This window comes from Neltuma alba, unplaced genomic scaffold (assembly GCF_004799145.2).
Source record: "Neltuma alba isolate B1F8T4 unplaced genomic scaffold, ASM479914v2 tig00012028_pilon, whole genome shotgun sequence".
Lineage (NCBI taxonomy): Eukaryota > Viridiplantae > Streptophyta > Magnoliopsida > Fabales > Fabaceae > Neltuma > Neltuma alba.
In genome coordinates, this window is record NW_021636595.1 from 188973 (window position 1) to 209629 (window position 20657).

General features: G+C 31.9%; 1 pseudogene; it reads right to left on the reverse strand.

Moving 5' to 3' along the window:
- Positions 1–8506: 8506 nt before the first annotated feature.
- Positions 8507–10791, reverse strand: LOC114721308 (protein DETOXIFICATION 40-like; annotated as a pseudogene).
- Positions 10792–20657: the final 9866 nt, after the last annotated feature.

A 20657-nucleotide genomic window follows, 5' to 3' on the forward strand; every position in this document is an offset into this window, starting at 1 on the left:
TAGGACAAAGGGAGAGAGGAAGAGAAGAAGGAAAGAGAAAGAAATGGGGTGCTGGAAGAAAGAGAAAAGGAAGGGCATTTTAGTCATTTGGGCTTCATTTCATAATTGCAATCTAGGACCCGGTCTCTGATAGCAATTTTATGAATTGAAGTACCCAAATTGCCATTTTATATTTTCAAGGGTCTTTATTTGCCATTTCCCCCAAATAATATATATAATTTCGTCAAAATCAATATAATGTATAATATAATTTAAATTACCTCACTAGCCACTAATCAACGTTTTATCTAATCGCAGAATAACAACGATCATATAATAAAATTAATGAACATATTTGGATGTGTGCGTGGGCCCCACCATGCAGGACCATACTTATCCAATGTCCTCTAAAAAAAAGTCACTAATTCAACATTTGAATTTTTTAATGATCAAGATCAGCCAACTTTCCATGATTAGAAGAGGTGGGAAAAAATTTTGAAGGGGCTTGCAAAATTCTGTTTCCAAGTTAATCAAATTGTTCAAAGGGGCTGAATCCAACGTTAATAATCCCTCACAAAACCATTATTTAATATCGATTTTCTGTTCATTTTCCTTTTTGTTAATAAGGAACGTTAATTAATTTAATCCCATGATGACCAACTTTGTGTAGTTGACTTGAATTCAAACACGACTTGCAACTTTTACCATTCTTTTCATTGATTCTTTTTGTGTGTTTTTGTGTCACGTTCGGATAATAAATATCAATATTATAATACGAAATATATATAAAATGTTCTACCATTATTATGACCAAAATTACGGCTTATTTTTCAAACTCAACCGATATTTAGGTGCACACCTTTATTTTTTTTAATTTTATATAAGGTTCCAATTAATTTAGTTCTGTAATTTTATAATGTATTATTTGAATTATTTAACTTTGACACCATTAGTTTTAAAATAATAATAATTTTTTTTGTAACAATCATTATTAATTATTTTGAAAATTAAAATTCAGCATTTTTAAATGTTTTGTGAACATTTAAAGTTTGATATAAGATTTTTTGTTGGCCGTGCTAGGGTTGAAAATTTAAAAAACGACACTTTATAAAATTAATGAATCAAAATAAAATCTTATATACAATTAATTGTGCTAATATTTGGTTGCATGCGTACAACATTCGTATAAAATATTATCACTAGGTTCAGTGAGATCAAGCACAATTACAGAGTTAAGAAAACTATTTTCGTCATACAGTGTTACTTTTAATTACTATATTTTTGCTATTTATTGGATTTTCATCTTTGAAATACATACTACAAATATATCCTAACTTCCTTTTGCCAGCATGCTTCAACCAAATTTACTAATTATTAGTCCAATTATTGAATTAAAAAGTAAATTATACATAAATATGGCATCTGTTTTTATTAAAATTCAATTTTAAACCAATTATTGAATTAAAAATTAAATTATACATAAATATGGCATCTGTTTTATTAAAATTGAATTTTAAAATTGATAGACTGAATTTCGCCAAAATCGCCCCAATTTTATTAAATTTTTTATTTTCCTTTTGAAGTTGAAAAATAGAAAAACTTATACACATCTTAGGTTTTGAGGTTAATTTGTTTGAAATTACACCTTTTTTTTTAATTTCCTGGAGTTCATGAAAAGAAAATCTATATTAATCAAAGGAGGTAGTGATGATATGTTTTAGATCTCATTTGTTTGAATTACGGTTCTCGAAATTTCAATGTTCAAAAATCAGTTTGAGTTCGATTTTGTTGTGGGTCAAATCCGATGCGTAAGAATTACAAGATTCTAGCTCTTATACTTTGAATTTTTCAAAAAATAATTGAATATTTTAATAAAAACATAAAGAGCCTTGTTCCATGCACAAATAGTCAAATACACACACACATGACCATGTGCAATTTTCCCCCCATAAAAAATGACTAAAATTGCGAAATTATATTGTTAAAAATAATTTATTCTCCATTAGATTCAATCTGTTCTTGAAACGCATTAACTATTACTGGGCCTTAGTTTTGTGCAATTGAAATTTGTTTTCTCCCATGCTATATTGATTTTAAAAACAAACAAAAGCATACGCATATTGTACTGTTGTGCAAGAAAATTAAAAATACTAATTTTTTTATCCAAATAAAACTCATTGATCAAGTAAATAATTAGGGAAAAAGACAGAAAAATGCACCTTTAACTTCAAAAGCCAAAAAACGTCCACCCAATTCCACAAATCCCATTTTGGTACCATGAGACCAAATTGGGATTATTATGTGAAAGGAAAAGACCACATTGCTCTTCATTTTAAATATTATTTTTAAAATATCACAGCCCCTACTGGTCGGCCGGCCACCAGACCTCCGGCGGCGGCGGTCACCGGAGCTCCGGCGACCAGCTGACAATTGGTCACCGGAGCTCCGTCGGTCGGATTTTTTTTTTTTGAAAATTTTTACAACTTCAATATAACGGTTAACAACTTTTGTAATGCCATTAACAACTTCAATATAGCAATTAACAACAGGTTTTCTGGGAAATTCAATAAACTCCGGCGACTGGAAACAATTTTTTTGAAAATTTTTACAACTTCAATATAACGGTTAACAACTTTTGTACTACTATTAACAACTTCAGTATAGCAATTAACAACAGCTTTTCTGGGAAATTCAACAAACTCCGGCAACCGAAAACAATTTTTTTAAAAAATTTTACAACTTCAGTATAACGGTTAACAACTTTTGTAACCCTATTAACAACTTCAGTATAGCGATTAACAACAGGTTTTTGAGTTATATAATTTTTCAAAAAAATCTGTTGTTAACCACTATACTGAAGTTGTTAATATGGTTACAAAAGTTGTTAACCGCTATATTGAAGTTATAAAAATTTTCAAAAAAATTATTTTCGGTCGCCGGAGTTTGTTGAATTTCCCAGAAAACTTGTTGTTAATTGCTATATTGAAGTTGTTAATAGCATTATAAAAGTTGTTAACCGTTATATTGAAGTTGTAAAAATTTTCAACTTCAGTATAACGTTAACAATTACGTTTTTTTGAAAATTTTTACAACTCCAATATAACGGTTAACAACTTTGATATAGCAGTTAACAACAAGTTTTTAATTCAAAAAGTGACATTTTTATAACTTTAGTAATGCCTGTAACAAACTCAAAAACCTGTTATTAACCACTATACTAAAGTTGTTAATAGGCTTACAAAAGTTGTTAACTGCTATATTGAAGTTGTAAAAATTTTCAAAAAAATTATTTCCGGTCACCGGAGTTTGTTGAATTTCCCAGAAAACTTGTTGTTAATTGCTATATTAAAGTTGTTAATAGCATTATAAAAGTTGTTAACCGTTATATTAGAGTTGTAAAAATTTTCAACTTCGGTATAACGTTAACAATTATGTTTTTTTGAAAATTTTTACAGCTCCAATATAACGGTTAACAACTTTGATATAACAGTTAACAACAAGTTTTTAAATTCAAAAAGTAACATTTTTATAACTTCAATAATACCTTTAACAAACTCAAAAACCTGTTGTTAACCGCTATACTGAAGTTGTTAATTGGGTTACAAAAGTTGTTAACCGCTATATTGAAGTTGTAAAAATTTTCAAAAAAATTATTTCCGGTCGTCAAAGTTTGTTGAATTTCCCAGAAAACTTGTTGTTAATTGTTATATTGAAGTTGTTAATAGCATTATAAAAGTTGTTAACCGTTATATTGAAGTTGTAAAAATTTTCAACTTCAGTATAACGTTAACAATTACGTTTTTTTGAAAATTTTTACAACTCCAATATAACAGTTAACAACTTTGATATAGCAGTTAACAACAAGTTTTTAAATTCAAAAAGTGACATTTTTATAACTTCAATAATGCCTTTAACAAACTCAAAAACCTGTTGTTAACCGCTATACTAAAGTTGTTAATAGGCTTACAAAAGTTGTTAACCGTTATATTGAAGTTATAAAAATTTTCAAAAAAATTGTTTCCGGTCGCCTGAGTTTGTTGTTGTTAATTGCTATATTGAAGTTGTTAATAGCAGTACAAAAGTTGTTAACCGTTATATTGAAGTTGTAAAATTTTCAAAAAAATTGTTTCCGGTCGCCGGAGTTTATTGAATTTCCCAGAAAACCTGTTGTTAATTGCTATATTGAAGTTGTGAATGACATTACAAAAGTTGTTAACGGTTATATTGAAGTTGTAAAAATTTTCAAAATAATTGTTTCTGGTTGCTGAAGTTTGTTGAATTTTCCAGAAAAGCTGTTGTTAATTGCTATATTGAAGTTGTTAATAGCATTATAAAAATTGTTAACCATTATATTGAAGTTGTAAAAATTTTCAAAAAAAAAAATCCGACCGACGGAGCTCCGGTGACCAATTGTCGGCTGGTCGCCGGAGCTCCAGTGACCGCCGCCGCCGGAGGTCCGGTGACCGGCCAGCTAGTAGGGGCTGTGATATTTTAAAAATAATATTTAAAATGAAGGACAATGTGGTCTTTTCCTTTCACATAATAATCCCAGTTTGGTCTCATGGTACCAAAAAGGATTTGTGGAATTGGACGAACGTTTTTGGGCTTTTGAAGTTAAAGATGCATTTTTCTGTCTTTTTCCCAAATAATTAGCTCTTCTTATTCCTTCATATGATTGATTATATATATATATATATATATATATATATATCACGCTAACAAGTGAATCTCTTGCATGAAAATGACATTTAGATTCGGTCGAGTGACTACATCATAACTTTACCAAAATAGAAGAAGGAGAATTGTCATTTGCTACTAGTTTCTGCTTAATTTTCCAGCAGAATACGGCCAATTCGCAGGTTGCCAGTTGGCCTATTATGGCAGATTGAATCTATGCACTGTGGGCTAAAAAAGCCTATTTACATGCAGGCTCGCTAAGCTCGGTTTGGTGGATTGGGTAGGTTGGCATGCTAATTATTATTATTTTTTTATTTTCTATTTTTTTATATTTTTTCTAATACAATATATAAAAATATATAATGAGTTTTTGTTTTTTCTTTCAGCTTCTTGATTGAAAGCGCTAACTAAATGGTACAAGTATTTTTTTTAAATTTTTTTAGATAAAATATAACATATAATAACATAATTTGATTAATTAATAAAACTAAATGTAAGTCCGCTTGTGGGCTCATAGCCCGGCTTACGATGAATCATGATGTCTAGCAATGCAGCATTAAAAAAGGTTATTGAGTGACAAGCTGGTTTTTAATTATCCCATTTCATCATTTTTTACGGGTTGGACCCACATACCCGTATTACCAGCTTTATTTTTTGTTGTTTATTATTTTTAATTTATTTATTTAGAGAGACAATTACTAACAACATATATTAATTGTCACCTACAAATTAAAAGTTCTTTCGCATCACTAGGCGATATTCATCATATTCTATAATTATTCTAAACTTGAGGACTACAATACACACAAAAGAAAAAGAAACAAAAACAAAAAGACAGTTACAATCCACCTTCTAATTAAATCTTAACTAAAACGAAGAAATTAATTAATTAGGCGAAGTATGTGGACGTACGGCAAGGATAGGCCATGTAATAGTAAAAAATATTTTTTGTTTTGGTGAACTAATATAACAAATAATTTTCAAAACAAGAAACCTTGTTTGATTTGATTTGTTGTGATATTTCTCTCCACATTAATTAATGAATTAATTAACAAAGCTCATACATATTATTATAATAGAAAACTATATGTATATATTTCGAAACACACACACACATATACCTACATAAATTTTCACTTTTTTATTGCAGGTTTCGATATATTCACACATAAATATACACTCTGATCAAAACCAAACCAGGCTACTTACACCAAACTACAAGATCAAACCCAAATTAAACAAAAGAATTAACAAACGAATTGCTCTGAGATTTTTGTACACTAAAAATAACCTAAACCTTAACCTGACCATCATCAGTTAACTTCTGGAATACTCTCTAACACAGGGCTCCAGTTGTGGCCAGCACGATGATGATGCTGATTTCTGGCCTCCATTAAACGAACCAGAACTTGTTCTGCAGAATTATTAGTATTCTTCTTCTTCTTCTTATTCTGCTTCTCTAATTCTCCCAATAAAACTTGAAGCTCCTTCTTCGAAATCTTTATCTTAATCTTCCCATTAGAAGAAGAAGAAGAAGCATTTGAATCTCCCACAAGAAGCTTGTCCTCTTTATTGTTCATCAACTTCAATTCATCAAACACCTTCGTTGAGCTCTTGTTCCTGCTATTCTTGCTCGATGTCAGAAAACTCCAATCCTCGCCGCCCCAGTGATCAACTGCAGAGGACGACGTCGTTCCGCAACAGTTTCCCATAATGATAATATAGGCTCCGTTAAAACTCAGAGGAATTATGAGAGTGATCGTGTAATGTAAGGATAATGGGTGGAGAGAGATGAGTGGGGGGATGAGTAGATAAGTTTGAGAAAGGCTTGAAAATGAAGACGGTAATAAGAGAGAGATTGATTGATGGGTTTTATATATATATACGAGAAGGTAGGCGACAGGGTCAATTGACCTTTTAGTTATATATATATATGTTCCTACGTGGCTGCTTTTTGGATGGGTTTTTATTGACCAAATTTAATCCTCTTTGCCGTCTCAGACTCACTACATAATTAATTAACTACATATATGCACAAGTACATCTACTCTATATAATACATATTTTCTGTCTTTAATATAAAAATTAGATAACTAATTTAATAATATTAAAAAAATTAATTAAGTTGGTTGTTTGTTACAAATATGTGTTGACTTTTCTTAACTCTTCAATCATATGCATTAAAACTACCTCTTGGTGAGAATATCTTATAATTAATAGGAATATTTTGAAAAAAAAATAGGAAACAAAATGGATTGATGTTTTATGTTAAAGACCAAACTCAATGCCTTAATTAGCTTTTATATTAAGGATTGGGAGTAGTATGTATATACGTAGAAAGAGATAACTCTTTAGGATTTAGTATCTGTTTGCTCCTCTAATGCTATTTATAAAGCAAAGAAATTTTTTTGTTGGGTATTGTTATGTGTCACACCATTACATTTTTAATATGGATATAGTATTATTTTGTCTTTATTTATTATTGTGCAAATTGTTATGTTTTTAAAAAATTATATGTATTGAATATGGATAAAGTTAGAAAGTTGTTAATTTGAAAATTAGATGAATAATTTGGCGTCTACATGAAATTGGAAGTGATGTGTGTCAAAAAGGGGAGGAAGGAGCATCTTTTGGGTTTGAAGCGAACGGATTATGCAAAGGGAATCCAACAGTAGTGTGTGAACTTAGATTTGAACTAAATAAAGGAATATTGGACTTGTATAATTGATTAAAGTAATTAATAGCCTTCACGTGTCTGCTTTTAATTTAACACTTAAATCTTAATATCCACGTTCCTTTATTTGATTTGATTAATCCTCAATCAGATATACTATATATGTACGTGTTTTAAACTAATTAAATTTTTTAATTATCCGCTTGTTTATTAATTAATGATATCTATGTTAATATATATGTATTAATGCATCATTTTTTTAATTCGAGAATTGCATCATTTTCCCTAGAAAATACATTTTATGGGGACTTTGACTTTATATTTGACTAAAATGTGGACTTTTAACATTTTAAAATTGTATATATAATCTCGAGTGATGATAAATATGTTAATTTATTTTGAAGAACTGGAGCCACACCTCAAATAAAATGAACCTCAAAATTTTATTTTGTGTGCAAATAGTAATCACTCATTAACATTTTGATTTGAGCAATGTACACATAACCTATTAATTAAATCTTAAGTGACGTAAAGAAAATTACTCGAGGATTTTATTAGCGAAGTCGATCATATAAATCCAAAAACACACGTAATTAATATTAATATTGCAACTTAAGGGGAAAAAAGAGAAAGCATCAACATTGAAAGCAAATCTGTATTCAGCATATACCAAGGAGCTAGGACATCAAATTACAACACCAGAAAAATTCAGGAATGATTGGTTTATTTTTTTATTTTTAATAATCAAATCAAATCAAATTGATTACAATATACAGAGTTGATTAATTATTTTGTGAGAATATGTTTTTCTGTTGTTAGAATTTTCTGGAAAATGGAAGATGAGAGTTGATGATGAAGTCAGAGTAAGATATTTTGGCTGTGGTAGGATGATTCATAATTGATCAAATGAAAATGTTGGCATCAAACCCACAGAAGAACACCAAAGTACCATGATTTGAAGAGATATTATTGAATATCATTCAAATATATAGTTATATTCTGAATTGAATTGCTGATGCATGCACATAATAAAATTCAAAACACCAAAGAGAAGATGAATCCTCTGATAATTGCGTGATGGTGTTTTACTCCTATTAATATATGATACTTAATGTAAAAATTAATCAACTAATTTGAGTGAATTAAAAAATTGAAGTGTAAGTGAATACGATGAAGTTATTTGAAGTGTAAATGAATACGATGATACCTTGCAGCTGCATTAAATCCTACTGCAATCATGAACACCCACCCAGATATTGTCGTGCTGCATCGAGCAAATAACAAATAAAACTTAGTGTTGTATATTTATATGTAATCTCCCTTATTGATCATGCATATAGTGAATTGTGCATACACATATACATATACATGTATATATACGTTTCAAGCATATTTACAGCAATATATATAATGGTACAACTAAGGGTTGGTTTAGAGTTGCTTAACAGTGAAAACAAAATTTTCTTCACATATTTATTTCGTATCCAATAAATTATGATTTAAAAACTCTTTTAAAAGATGGTACCAACATTCCAACCAAAATTAAGTGAACTTTCAAATTGACAAGTCAAATACAAGACAAGTTTCATAAAATCGAATGGTACATCTGACCTTTTTTGTTCTTTGCTCTGTTCTTTTTTTCCCCCCTTTTTTTCTTGGTGGGGTTGTGCCTTCCAAACATTCTGGTGGACAGATATATTTATATCAACTGTTTGCTAGGAAATTCTTGTTAGAAGGTTAGCAAATCGCATGCAGACCCCACACAGGTTTGCCATCAAATCAAATTAATAAACTTATGTATCTGATCTATTCAATCAGTGAGACACATCAACCCTGTACGACATCTTCATATCTGACATTCTTGTTCCATGTAGTTGCCCTAACTACGTAGCGAGATATATAAATATATATACATGATATATATATATATATATATATGATTCTTATGAAATGCAACCTACTTAATCAAGTATATATATTCAATGCTCAGGCAAAACAAATCAAGTATATTGAAAGTATTTACAAAGAAGCTAATGGGGATGTATTGAAAGTTTTTGTTGGCTTAATATCATCCCGTAAGTATTAAAAAAGAAGCCATACCACTCTTTTTGTTTAATAACTAACATTAACAGTTGGCCAATAAATTTTTACGAAAATGGTAATATTACCTCTTAATATCTCCTGTAAGTATTAAAAAAGAAGCCGCTCTTTTTGTTTAAAAGCTAACATTGACTATTAATAAATTTTAACGAAAATGATAATACTACTTCTTTCTAAATATTTTTAGGATGATACTGAGTCAAAAAAAATTTCAGAATACTCATAACTTCTTCTTCATGAATACTTACAAAAATAACTTTTAGTGACGTTTAATTAATTTAACTAACAGACAGAGATATTACCAAACGGAGAGAGAATCAAGGGCGATCTCAGGATGTTTGAGATGGCCAGCAATGAGAACCAGGATCTGATTATACCAAGTCTCCAAGGTCAACATAACAGCAGAAGCCACAGAAAGCTTTAAGAAACCCCTAAATCCGCTAAAAGCCTCCAACTTAAATCCCTTCCATGTTCTCTCACACCTCTTACTCACCACTATGTACCAAAACTGAGCCGCCGCCACTACCCACCACGAAAAGCTCAGCACCAACGCCGCCCCCAGCAACCCACCGCCCAACTTAAACACCACAATCCACGTCAGTAGCAGATGGGCGGCGAACGTCGCCGCCGATGAGCCACTATGCTCTGAGCTTGAAGAAACTTCTGTATCGGAAAGTTGGCCGCATATGCGTAAATCTGAGGAATAAGACCGTACACGAAAATCGCAGCTTCTGATGCTATAATGGTGGACTCGCCCAGAAGAAGTAATATGTGTTTGGAGAATACGTAAATGAGTGTGAGTGGAATCGCCGTCGCCATTAGAAGAATCATTGATCTTTGCATGTACATGCCAAGCATTTCACACTTATGAGCTCCATAAGCTTGACCACACAGTGTCTCCATTGCACTTCCCATCCCAAGCTGATTGCAAAATAAGAACACGACAAAAACTTATAAAGTCACACTTTGTTGAATAATTTAATATTTAATTCCAAGAATTCAGGAAACGTTATGTTCGGACAGTTTTAGAGAGTGTGTGCGCGTACCATGACGCCATAGGCCAAGACTTGAATGCCGGTGTTGCCGAGATTGGCGGCGGCGAGCTGAGGATTACCGAGCTGGCCGCAGAAGATTTGTGTGGACATGGAGGTGACATTGTTGAGCAAGTAGACGACCACGGCGGGGCCGGCGAGGCGGTAGAGGATCTTGAGCTCGATCCAAGTGGCCGATCGGAGGCGCCGCCAGTAAGGGAGGTCGGTGTTTGTCAGAACGTCTTCTAGCTCCGACCTTGCTTGGGGCGGCGCTTCTGACGATGCCTCCTTGGGCTCCATGAGAAGGGGCTCTTCCGCTTCTCTCTCTATTGATGAGGCCCTGAGTGGATTAGATGGATAGATTGATTCTGAAGCTGAATTAGAATTTGTTCCTCTCAGAGATCAATAAGCTGGGGACAGAGGATATACTTCCAGCGTTTCCTTATCCATGGTGTCTTTTACAGGGAATTGATAGTCACACACACAAAAGTTATTTGATGAGTTATTAGGTAACTATTTTTAGACATTATCTCTGTTATATTTAGTAGGCAAGAGACTTGAAGTCTAATGCAATGTTTCTCAATATTTTCTGAAGAAAAGTTAGGATAACAATTTTATTTCTAGGCAAAGTTAATGAAGTCTCTTAAGAAACTATAGAAGGAATGGAAAATGTAAGATTATATTAGTCTTTTTTAGAAGGTATTGTGCGTAACTCAAGGGATAGGAATGGAAATTACATTGAAAAATTCGATATGTAACACTCCCTCTTAGGTAAGTCAAATTTTAGTTATAATAAATAAAGCATGATCTCTTGTATAACATTAGATTACATTAGATTATAGGACAACACTTACATCAAATTTTTTATATTCATTATGTAAAGTTTCGTAATCACGTGTGACTATGTGTCCTATTTTTAAAATACTAGTATTTAATAACATTTGATTATAAATCCATATGAGATATAAAAAGGCATGTGGCCATGCATAATTGAAACACTTGACATGATAGATATGAGTAACTTGACCTAAATTTTTTTTCTAGATTATATATATTAGTTTATAAAGTTAGATAAATTAATTTGGGAGAAAATAATAAATATAAAAAATAAACTAACTTAATTAAGATTTTATATCTTACACTAAATCCAACACCTTAATTAATTCTTACTATATTACAACTAGTGTTGACACTAATTGTGAACGTAAGACATAGAAAAGCATATACAAAAATAGAAGAATCCCTGGGGTTACAAACAGAAATAAAAGAGTGCTCCGTTAATCATAATTTTAAAAGTAATTTTATGGCATGTTAAATAAATATATATACGAGAATAATTTTGTCCCGATTAGCATAAAAAAACTTTTTGTTTCACCTAAATACCCTTAAATATGCCACCTCTCACTTGTAGAGGAGTATTAATATCATTAGGCTCTGATTAGAGTCAGAAAAACGGGTTAGCCTGTTTAGGCTTGAAAAATTGTAAAAGTTGGGCTTGAAAATTTTCCCCTCAAATAAAAAATGGGTTTAAAGGGTCTGGCCTTGTACGACTGAGGGTTTAAACAGGCTGTCCGTTCAGGCAATTTTATAATTTTTTTGTTTTTTTAATTTTTTTTGGTCTAATTCTAATATTTTTTAATATTGTTAATAATATTTTAAATAGTTAGTTATTATTATCATTTTAAAATTAAATTTCAAAGAATGATTTGATTTATTTAGTTTTAGACAATAATTTGTCCAATTAAATTTTAAGAAATGGGTTAATTTAGACTTTAATAATGATTTGACTTATATTATATGTGTTGCTATTTTTAAACTATATATATTTGATAAGAGAGTATTTTTATAATCATATAACTTGTGATTCTATGATTTCAATTAGAAATTTATGAGTTTCAACAACAATGCTTCTCAAATTAAAGTAAAATAATAACTAAACTGGAAAATTTAAAACTGAAATTCCTATAAATGAGAACAACGTGATATTTTGGTCTCAAAAGAAGAGCATACTTATAAAGAAGAGTAATTGATTATAGTGATAATGAAGTTTTAAAAGATTAATGATAGTGTTTATTTATTGTACATTTGCACTATAGATAAAACTTTTGGATGTTGTTATCTTGTTAATGGATGTTTTAGATGTTCTTGAATGTTAATGGATATTTAAATATGATGATATTTAATATTTATGACTTAATTTTATTCATATTTATGTTTTTTATTAATAATTTTTTCGTTTATTTTTCCTTTTTTAATGAAAATGTGATAAATATAAAAATAGTATTTTTTTTTAAGAGATTGAAAACTCGCGGGCCAACCCTAAATCCATCAACTTACAAACTAAATTTAACAAATTAGGGCATTTTTAAAATTTTAATCACATGGGCGGGGCGGCCCTAGGCATATAAAGAGATATTTGTACACACACACATGTATGCATTAGGAAGAAGCGGAACTAATCTGACTCAGATTCTCTCCGTACAGTTCACGGAAGCGGTAAAGATCAGCTAAATTAGTTTTGTGATTCAAAAAGGTACCAGCTGGCTTTTGAGATACCACAGTATATATTTTTTTTTGCATTTCCTTTTCTGTTCATCCCCGCTTTTGAGTTTTCTGGACTGTAGTTCTGATTGCATTGTTACTTTTTTTTCTTTTTTGCTTTATATTAATACAGCAGCATTTGAGATTAGACCCAAAAAAAAAAACATATGCTTTCATGAGTATTGTCTTATATCAACGGCAAGTTGCCTAAACAGGCCATTTGTTATATTTAAATGAAATTTAAGGCTTAAATCTAATGTTAATATATTTGTGTGCATAGTGCGTTTAAATTATATGAAATGAAAAAATAAATATTATTTATATATATAATTTTTTCAAAATTTGTAGCAATATAAATTTTTTTCGCTCAAACTATTTCTCAAGTGAAAATTTATATTTATTTCACCTATCAAACTGAAATCCAATTATTAATTTTAGCAAAGAAAAACGGCATCTCATATGATCACCTCATAATGTTTTTGGGGTTTTTGGGCCGCCATTAAGGGTGTGTTTGGATGACTTCAAACCGTGGTTTGGAAAAGTGATTTTGGAGAATAGATTCTTTGGAGAATAGATTCTGTGGAGAATAGATTCTGAGAAAAAGTGATTCTGAGAAGTGAGAGTGTTTGGATAGTTATTACCAGAAGTGCTTTTGACATGTGGAAATGACCAAAAAGGGTATAAGTTAATATGATAATTATATAAGGGATAGATTTTATGATTTATTTTGATTTGAAGAAATAAAATTGTTAATGAAATAATTTTTACTAACATAATTAATAATATATAAGATAATATAATTAATACATAATTAATATGTGTACATATATTTATAAAACATAATATTAAATATGTTTATAGAAAAATGATTTTTTTTAGAACAGAAAAATATTAATTTTGTTTAAAGATTGTAAACGTGAAATCCCATAACATTTTTTCATAACTACTTTTTGTAATAACATACTACATGTATAATAACCTCTGATGTTTAATACAATTAATTAATTAATTGTCACCACACATATATATTCATAAAATATAAGAGTGAAAAATATTTTTAGAGAAGATGAATTATTTTGTTGCAAAATAGAATAAACACGTCTTAAAATAATTTATTAATTATTCAAGTAAGTAATAATTAGCTTGAGAATATAAGGCATAATATTAATAAGAGAAATATAAATAAAGAAGTGTCATAATCATTAAGATGATGCATCGATACAAAGCATTTGTAATAGGTTTTGTTTTTACTACATATTACAATCTATGATAAAAGGAAATAAATAAGACATGACTACTATCCTCGTATTGAATTAACAAGTTCGTCTCTTATGCTGTCACGAACCTGAGCCATGTAAGATGAAGATTGAATTGATGAATGTATACGTGAAAATCTAACCCCATCATCATCATCTTCTGCATAAGTACCTTCTTCTTCCAACTGAACGAATCCAGGATCAGTAATAGATGTCGTTCTAATAAAATTATGTATAGCCATCGTTGCACAAACGATTTTAACTTGTGTTTCAAAATCAAAGATGGCATGTTTTGTAAGATTGCGAACTTTTTTTTCCAAACTCCGAAAGTTCTTTCAATTGTACTCCTTAAACTTGAATGGAAATAATTAAAGATTTCATTGTCATTTTCAAACCCAGATGTCCTTCGAAAATCAGGCAAATGGTAACGCTCCCGTCTGTATGGGCCGAGATATCCATTCGGTGTTGGGTATCCAGCATCCACCAAATAATATTTTCCTATATAAAAAATGAAATTATTGTAAATTATGTTTCTATTGTTAAGCTAAATATAAAAAAAAATATAGGAAATAAAAAAATACCTTCAGGTGGATGGGGAAAGTTCATTGAAGGAGTTGTGAGGGCATGATCAAATATCCGAGCATCATGTGCGCTACCTTCCCATCCGGCCAAGACAAAAGTAAAACACATGTCCCAATCACAAACCGCCATGACATTTTGTGACACTGTTCCTTTCCTAGAGATAAATTTAGTTTGATCTGTTGCACTGACAACGCAGGAAACATGTGTGCCATCAATTGCTCCAATAGCATGTTTAAAAAAAGGCCAGTATTTACCAAACCGAATTTTTGTATGAACATGCCGGAATGTTGGATCTTTTGGTTTGATATTAGACATGGCAAGTCTACAGCATGCCATTAGGACATTATGAAAATGTCTGCTAATTGTCTCCCCTGAATGTTGAAATCTTTCTTGCTGCATTCTGCTACTAAGTGCATGCCCAACGGTATGTAAAAACATTGCAACTGATTCATGTATCCCTATATTTTTAGTTTCTTTTAGACCATGTTGTTGCAATTGTTCCACCAGACTTAAGAACACATCCCGTTCCATCCTAAACATGTTATAACAACGACTGGAGTTGCCATCTAAAACATCCCTTACCCATATGCAGCCTGTATAAGCACTTGTATGCCGAGGCTCCTTACACAAGTTCAAAGTAGCGTATGCACCAACCAATGCTGCAACTTTGTTAACTCTTTTTTTCCGTCCCTTAGCATGCTCTTCCACATGTTTAATTTCATCATCCATATTCGTTTTATCCTGTGCACATACACATAAAGTTTAGAATTCCTACGTAGAAATTACGAAACATTTATAAAAGTTACAGAGTTGTCTGATTCATATAACAATCCACTGGTCACATAAAACATACACATATGGAACTGTCTAATATAATAAACAAGTCATAAATCCCTAGTAAAATGCTCTAAAATGGGTAGAAGCTGTTCCTTCTGATCCTTCAGAGCTGCATACATTTCTCGTGCATCCTGCCGTTCCATAAGGAGTTGTGTGCACCGTCTAAAGAAATCAGGATCACTGACAACTTCAGGAACTGTTTTCAGGTGAGACAGGACTCCCCTAATTGAAATCTCATAAGCACGCGCTTCTTCTTCCAACCTTCTAGCTTCTGCTCGTGAAATGACCTCATTTCCACGCTCGGCCTCAGAAATATTTGTTTCAGCAATCTTGCTAATTGCATCCGCTATTTTCATAGAGGGAGATGTGCGTTTCTTCTTGACTTCACTCTTCCTTCTGACCCCCAGTGAGCTACTAGGTCGACTCCTACCTCTGCTTGTACCCCCACCACTGGTATCCTGCCTCAATTCAGTGTTGCCTCCACTACCTCCACTATTATCATTGAAGTTCACTGTGTTAAATTCCCCACTTATACCAGTTGGTGCACCTAAAATTTCATCACTATCTCCGGACCCTTCTTCCAAATCTTCATTCGGTGTTCCTTCACTTGGAAGTGTCATGGAAGAAGGTGCCCATGCTTGTGGTCCAGTTGCAGCCACACTTCCAAATAGTTGAGTCAATTCATCCCTAAATTGAAGTCCTCTTTCTCTGAATTTTTCGTAGTTTGGAACTTCCTGCACATTAGACACCAATAATATCATAAAATATTCCAAAAACAGTAAATATACACAAAACATTAACAAGTAGAGAAAATGTAAGATCAAAAGGTTCAATAATTACCCTTATTTTTCTCTCCCACCAATCATCAGTTGCACTGACAGTATTCCTTTCAGTATCCCATCCCAATCCTGTCTCACGAAGCAGCCTATCCCATGTCTGCCACTCCTTTCGTAGGGAATCATATTTATTCTTAAATTGACCTTTTTCATACACTCTTCCAGTTTTGGCAGTAAAGTTATCACCAAGAATATCCCAAGCTTTCTTTGTTAAGCTAGTACCTTTTCTTTCCCCTTGTTGCACAAGTTCAATGCAGAGGTCAATAAACACTTTTGTGGTTCGTAGGTCCCAGGAAGCTTTCACCGTATTCTTACCCATTATGCTATAGCACAATTATAACTCTTCAGTCATCCCAGGTTAATCAACTCAAAATCAATTGAAATAACAAAAATCATATTGTCTACTGTAATAGGTGAAAAAGTTGATCACATTTTAAATCTCAATTCCTTCCTACCAAACCAAGTGTGACAAAAATTAACAAACACAAAAAAATTCTAATTTTACATGGTTGGAAAAAATACACCCCCTCCTTTCTAAACTTCATTATCTGTTTTTACTTCAAAATACTAAAAATTTTAAAACGTCCAAAATAACATGTTAATTAAATAACATTATAAAGCACATTATTGTTTTTAAAAAATAACATGTTGCACAAGCCTTTCATAATATTTTTTAAAAATTATATCCTTATCAGATTTGTCAACCGAAAATAAAAAAAACTACCAACATAAACCTCTGACCAAAATACAAATCACTTCCTTCAATATATATACATGGATTTCAGTTGTGATTTCATTTTTCCTCACTCTCAAAAGTTGGCCATAAATTTATCAAAATCCTTAATACAACAATACAGAACAATACAATTCTTATCTCATCCCAAATCAGATCAACTCTTAACAAATAATGTTCATTATCACAAGTACTATCCACGGCAAAAAAAAAAAAAACCAAAGTCTCGACTTCACAGCTTCTTCTCCGGGGGAAATCTGGACTACAACAGGAAAAACAAATTGCATTGAATTTATATAACAATTGCCAGACTTTCTCATCCATATACGTCCCCTGCCTCCAGAACCAGACATTGATTACCATAATTTGTTCCCTCTTTGTTTAATAAAATCAGAACCAATTTACCAAACGAACATACCATTTATAATCCCCAGCACATGAAGCTCAATTAAAGAAATCCAAAAACACGATAAACCCCGAAACAATCCATGGCAAAAACGAACAAGATCTTCGGCAATAATCCCCAGAAAAACCATTGATCAAAATCCGCCGAATGACGCAAAGGAAGACCAAGGAATATCCAGACAACAATTATGACAGAATATGGAATTACATACGGCATCGCTTGGATCCACTAGGCATACAAAGCTGAAATCGAAGGCCACGGTTCAAAAATGGAACCGAGAGGAAGCTTGCAATTGAAGAGGATATACAGCCAAATCATTCCAATTCAACATACCACAGTCAAAATACTAATAGCCACGGTTCAAAAAAAATTCATATCACTTCCGGATGACAGACCGAAAACAGAGGAGGGACCGAACCAGAACCACCGAACCAGAATCATAAGCAAGAAGCTGATAGATCAATGAATGGAGGAAATACGAACAAAATTTTGGGCAATCACCAGAGAGAGCTCACCGAGCGAACTGAAGAACGAAGATTGGAGACAGAGGATGGATGGATCGGAGCTTCCTTTGGTTTTGGCGAGCCGAGAAACGCACGACCACCCCTGTTTTCGCGAGGCCAGGACGATCTCACCGGTGTCAAGTTTCAGAGCAGCGACGGCGAACACTCGAGCTGGCGAAGAGGCGAGCTGGCGATGAAGCACGGGCGAAGACGCGACCCGATGATGAAGCGGCGAAGAGACGAGCTGATGATAAGGGCCGAAGGGTCGAGCTTCGAGCTGAGTCCGATCGTTCGGCGAAGAGGAGGAGTGTCGGCCAGCGAAGAAGAGAAGGATCTGGGAAATTGCCTACCGGAGCCGTTGCTGAGGGTCGACCTTGAGCTGAGAGCAATGGTCGAGCTGAGGAGCAAGCTAATAACACGATGAATTCAAGAGGAGGAGTGTCGGCCAGCGAAGAGAAGAGAAGGATGTCTGAATTCAAGAGGAGGAGTGTCGGCCAGCGAAGAGAAGGTCTGGGGTGTTTTTGGAATCACCATTAGGCGTGCCCGATTTTTTCCCACAAGCGACAATTTTCAGCTTCCGGGTGAAACCATGGTTTCAAATGAAACCACGGTTTGCAATTTTTTAGGGCCTGTTTGGGTAGCATTTTCCCCAAACCATGGTTTGGGCCCCCAAACCATGGTTTGGGGTGCTACCCAAACAGGCCCTAAGATGAAGTCAAGTCACGTTTTACTAGGCCCACCCATCCATATGTCCTTGCCCGTATTTTATAATTCATTTTTCATAAAAAGTTACCTTTTATTTGTTTTTGTTGTCCAAGCCACGGAGATTTTTTTTTTTAATTGAAAGCAATTCTTTTTAATATATTGTCATATATTAAATATGAGCACTTCTTATAATGAGGATTCTAATCTTGATTTGTCATGTTATGAAAGACAGGCCATTTCCACTAGACTCTGTTAATTAAAAGTTTTCATATATGTAAAGAATAAAAAATAAACATCACAATAATCTGGCATTTACATATTATCCTATGATATTTACATGTAACATAGTTTACATGGGGCTTAGTTATAACTTTTCATATATGCAATGCGCCACGCACGACATCAATCGATATATATATATATATATTTATATATATATATATAAATTCATCAAAATCAATATAATGTAGTACCTTCGATCTTTAATATAAAATCTTATTTGAATTTTATTTTGATCCTAATTATAAGACCTCAATCCATTTTGTTTCTCATATTTATATATTTTTTCCAAGATATTCCCTCTAACAATGGTAGTTCTAACCAATAAATTTGATTAGCAATGATACTTTAGAAAAGACAACATCTATTTATTATAAATAACTAACTTAACTTATTTTTTTAATCTCCTCAAATTAGTCAACTAACTCTTATAATTAGGATTAGAGGTAGTATAATATAATTTAAATTACCTCACTAGCTATTAATCAACGTTTAATAAATTAATGAACATATTTGGATTTGTGCGTGGGCCCCACCACGCAGGACCATACTTATCCAATGTCTCTAAAAAAGTCACTAATTTAACAATTGATTTTTTTTTTTAAATGATCAAGATCAATCAACTTTCCGTGATTCAAAGAGCAGGGAAAAAAGTTTGAAGGGGCTTGCAAAATTCTGTTTCCAAGTTAATTAAATTGTTCAAAGGGGCTGAATCCAACATTAATAATCCCTCGCGCAAAACCATTATTTAATATCGATTTTCTGTTCATTTTCCATTTTGTTAATAAGGAACGTTAATTAATTTGATCCCATGATGACCAACTTTGTGTAGTTGACTTGAATTCAAACACGACTCGCAACTTTTACCATTTTTTTCATTGATTTTTTAGTTGTTTTTGTGTCACGTTCGGATAATAAATATCAATATTATAATGCGATATATATATATATATATATATATATAATGTTCTACCATGCTTATTTTTCAAACTCAACCGATATTTAGGTGCACATCTTTATTTTTTTTTAATTTTATATAAGGTTCCAATTAATTTAGTTCTTTAATTTTATAATGTATTATTTCAATTCTTTAACCTTGACAGCATTAGTTTCAAAATAATAATTAATATTTTGTAACAATCATTATTAATTATTTTTAGAATTAAAATTCAGCATTTTTAAATGTTTTGTGAAAATTTAAATTTTGACTATAAGATTTTTTGTTGGCAGTGTTAGGTTGAAAGGTTAAAAAAGGACATTTTATAAAATTAATGAATCAAAATAAAATCTTATATAAAATTAATTGTGCCAATATTTGGTTGCATACGTACAACATTTATATAAAATATTATCACTAGGTTCAGTGAGATCAAGCAATTACAGAGTTAAAAAAACTATTTTCGTCATACATTTTTACTTTTCATTACTATATTTTTGCTATTTGTTGGATTTTCATCTTCGAAACACATACTATAAATATATCCTAACTTCCTTTTGCCAGGATGCTTCGACCAAATT